The sequence below is a fragment of the Sinocyclocheilus anshuiensis genome, unplaced genomic scaffold, assembly GCF_001515605.1.
Source record: "Sinocyclocheilus anshuiensis isolate Anshui unplaced genomic scaffold, SAMN03320099.WGS_v1.1 scaffold2285, whole genome shotgun sequence".
Classification (NCBI taxonomy): domain Eukaryota; kingdom Metazoa; phylum Chordata; class Actinopteri; order Cypriniformes; family Cyprinidae; genus Sinocyclocheilus; species Sinocyclocheilus anshuiensis.
The window spans coordinates 316717-321627 of NW_015552762.1; positions in this window are offsets into that span (position 1 = coordinate 316717).

The window sequence follows — 4911 nt, forward strand, 5'->3', positions numbered from 1 at the left end:
ATCTCAAAATTGAGACTTAATGTGAAAATTTAGAAGTTTTATGTCATAATTATGATTTATCAATGCATGATTTTTTCTTAGGTGGTGAAAATGGGCTTCCATAGTATAGGGAACAATTCATCAGTATAAATATTTTAAAAGGTTCTCAATCTTGCATCAGAATATGATAACTTGCTCAGCCTCTGAAAAACCATTGCTTCATCACCACCAAGCCCGCTTTTCCCCAAGACATTACTTTCCTAAATGTTACAAGTTAATGTGCATGTAAATATGTTCTGATAAACTCGCTACAAAAAACAAGCAAATATATTCCATAGAAATGTTTCATTATGTATCTGATATGATATGATAATTATGTATCTATGTATAAGTAAAATGTCTGACATCTTTCATGTGATTTTTTTTTCTAATGTTCACTGGTCAGAGATCTTATTTCTAGTGTCTGGATGAAGCGTAACACAGGAGTGAGATCTTTAATATTTTCCAGATTAATTGATTCCACCATACTGGTAGTGTTGATTGGAGAGCTTCAGACCTGCAGCTCTGACTCAAACCTAATCAAACCAATCAAATCTGAGTTTTGACCTAACCAGCCTCTGCAACTAACAGGTCATTTTGTCTTATAACACTGGGTAGCCAACAATCTTTATATTAAATATATAATATGTTCTGACTGGTTGTGATTGTGTCATGTTGTACAGTATTTTCACTTTGTGTCTGGACAGAAAAATAACCTGTCACTGGACACTGGTTAGGACACAGTATGAGTGCTCAACCCCTTACAATAATTCACCATAACCACAGCTTCCACCAAAAGTTACTACAGTTATGATTACTACAATAAACCTATGGTAACTCACTGTCATAAACTTAAAATTAAAGGATTCTGAAAAGAATTATATGAATTCATTACAATATTCCAGTTGTAACTGTAGTATCCATCACATTTTGGGAGAAATTATAGTCACCATGGTATGTTTTTGTAAGGGATAAATTTACTCTGGTTAAAATAATGTGCAATAATTTTTTATTTTTTTAAAATAACTGCAATAATACTATTGCACAGTAAAAAAACAACAACAAAAAAACACTAGTCATTATTATTATTATTATTAATGATAAAAAGTAAAATTAAATAAATAATTGTGAAAACTAGTCATAATTATAATAATAATAATTATTATTTTATTTTTAAATGATATATTAATATAAATAATATTCAAAATCTTATTTTATTATTTAAATAAAAATCGTATTTAAATAATAAAATAGAAATAACATTTTGAATAATATTAATGAATTGATTGTTTTTGAATAATAATAATTAATAATAATAATAAAAATAACAAGTACAATAATTATTCCATTTTTATTTTATTATTTAAATCATGAAAAATTAAATCAATAGGGCAATATATTACTTTTGCAATAATACAACTGCACTGTAAATTGTAAAAAAAAAAAAAATATGTAAAATAATAATAATAATAATAATTTACATCATAAAACAAAATGACCAATATTTCTGTCTGTCTTAATTTCTTGGTTTTCAAATGTTAAACCATAGAACGCTTACTTTGGTAGAAAAATCGTAGGGAAACCTTAAAGCTGTGGTTAACCTTACTACAATAACTTGATATTATCCTTCACTGGCATTAAAAAAAAAAATTAAATGAAAGATTTATAGAATTATATTAATTCATTACAATATGCCAGTAGTAACAATAACTGCAGTATCTGTCACATTTTGGCAGAAACTATAGTCACTATGGTAAGTTTTCGTGAGGGGTAAATTTACTCTTGTTAAAACAAAACGTCTAGTAGAGCGAGATGTGTAAATGTTGACATGAAACACTGATGATGCACAACAGAAACAGCCCATGCAGAGCCAGTGAATTCATCAGATGCTGCAAAAGTCCGGCCAGTAAAGATCATCATTATTACAGTGTGATGAAACATTGCATTTCAGAAAATCAAAAAAAATTATTCTCAGTTCCCTGGCAAGTGCTCACATGCACTTTTGTTCAACAAACATATGATTGTTCAACATATTTACTGTACGTCTTCAGATACCTGCATTACAAAAATAATACAATTCAAATCGGATCTGAACGATAACTGGATTTTAAAGGCCACTTTAAGGTACTCACACTAATTACTGTATTCATGTCTCAAAATATTATATCACATGAAGGGTTTGTTGTTTTTGCAACCACTAGATGGCACCACAAAATTCAGTAAAAATGATGACTAAAGGTTGATAAAGTGGGAGATTTCAGCTGTCGGGGGGACCCTGCGCGTGCAAACTGGGAGGGTTTGGGTGTGTTTTGGTTGTCTAGTACGTGCCTGAAGTGTCTCGACCCTGTTCCTGCTTCACCTTTGACCCCAAATCGGCGGAATCCACGTACATGGACAGCAGTGCTGCACACGGTGTCTTGGTTTTTGATCGTTGTTTTGATCGTGTGGCAACACAACTTGAGCTGGACGTCATCGTTAGCAGCGTTATTACCGCCAAAGTGAGGGTCACTGTTCCTTGGCCATGGCGGCGATGCTGTTGTCATGACGACCCATCTCCTCCAGGACAGTGGCGAGCTGGTTGAGGTTTCCGTGTGGGAAGTGTTGAGCTTCCCACAGGTCCAGAATCACTCCGGTCGGACTCGTCTTAGTCGCAAAGTACTTCAGATACCTGTAGGGCAGGTGAGAGGAATCAGACGCTTAGAGGTGGGTGGTAGGACCACAATATTTCACCATATAGTTATTTGTCTTGGAAATTCAACATTTTTTATTCTATTTTAATGTGGTTATGTTTATTTTTTGCATGATGCAGTGAAACCTGATTTGATTCTTTTCTCTTGTTTTGTAATTTAGTGCATTATATTAGTGAGATTATTTCTTTAAAAATAATGCAATAAAAATGTTTACGTTTCATAAACATTAAATAATAAAAAAATATATTACTATTGCACAGTAATTAAAAAGTATTTAATAATAATATAATAATAATAACACTTATTATTAGTTGTTACTTCTATTATTATTCATAATATTATTTTAAGTTTAGTATTTAAATCATAAAAAAATAATCAAAAATATTACTATTGCACAGTAAAAACAAATAGTAACAACAACAATAATTATTATTCAAAATATTTTTATTTTATAGTAATAATAATTATTATTATTATAATTATTCAAAATATTATTTTTATGTCAAATAATACAATTGTAATAATATTTAAATAATACAAATTTAATCCATAAGGAAATATATTACTATTGCAATAATACTACTACAGTGTAAATAAAAGACAACAATAATAATTATAATTTATATAACAAAAGTAAAATTACAGCACCAATATTTATGTCTTAATTTCTTTGCTTTGGAAGTCCATATAAATTAATAGTATTAATAACACTAATAATAATAATAATAAACGCCATACAGGCTAAAACACAGAAAGAAAATACATCCCTGTTTTATCTATTAAAAGATTTACTCATCAGCCACAATAATGTAATGTCTTATGTTATGTAATGTAATAATCTTCATTTGGGGTCTTTTCTCAGTAAATATTGATACCTACAAATACAAATTGCAATTAATTTGATTAAATTATTCAATTAAAAATAAGAAAATAGCCAATATGCACAGCTGTCTATATACAACTGAATAAGGTGCTACAACACTTATAACATGTTCTTTGCTTTGTATTTTTGCGTTACTTCATGTTTTCCCATCATTCTCACATGTACTGTATGTAAAGCAAATATATGTACAGTACAGCAAAATCTCTTCCACCATCATATGGAGTATAACATCAGCCAGTCCTACAAATCCTGTATTTATCAAAGCTCCTGTAATCTGAGTTGAATGGAGAAGCTCTCTCTGGTCTCCATCAGAATAAAAACATCTCTGCAGAAGGTGCTGTGCAGTGGCTCTGGAGAGCTGCAGTCTATGACTGATGAAGAACTTTCAGAGCCTGTCTATTCACTTTTAACATCCTTCTCGCTTTATCTCTCTACTTCCTGTCCCCTGTGAACTCAAACTCTCTCGTCTTCTGCCTCTTTCGTGCCTGTTGGTCCTAAGAGGTGAACAGCGAGCTCTCCATCCTAAACTCTCTCTCGTTTCAAATGAGATCTCTCGTACTTTAACCGTCCTGCAGTAACACCTCAACCATAGGGGTCCTTGGTTTTTTTTTTTTTAGCTTTTCCTCTAATTACGTGAATTGTGGAGGCACACAGAAACGCTGCTATTTTAAAAAGTTGATGTTCAAGAGAGTGAATATATCTCTTCAATTCTCCAGGCGGACCGAAACGAACAATGGGAAATTTCTCTTTAGCTCGCCTGCTGTTTTTCCACCGTTAATTGTCTTCAAACTCTCCTGTGAGATACTTTTAGAGCAGATTAGTTTCTCTTCTATCGCTTTTCAAATAAAAACTACACTGCAGTCTCAGCACACTGATGATAAACAAACGCTCATACTGGAGATGTGCTAAAATGTTGACCAAAATAATGATAGCTAAAAAAAAAATACTCATTTTATGGTCAATGAGCATTATATTACATTATTAAAAATCTATACTATTAAAAATATTTCCATTAATTGAAATAAAGTTGAAATCAAATAAAAGTATTATTAAAATTAAAAATGTTGCCTTGGCAACGATCTGAAATAAAATAAAAAATAAAGTACTAAAATTATTAAAACTAAAACTGAAGAGAAAAAATAAATAAATTAAAGCTAAACAGAAATATAAAAAATCCTTTATATTATATTATAATTATATTATAAACTTGAATTATATAATATAATATTATATTATATTATATTATATGATGTTTCTTGAGCAGCAAATCAGCATATTATACTGATTTCTGAAGAATCATGTGACACTGAAGACTGGAGC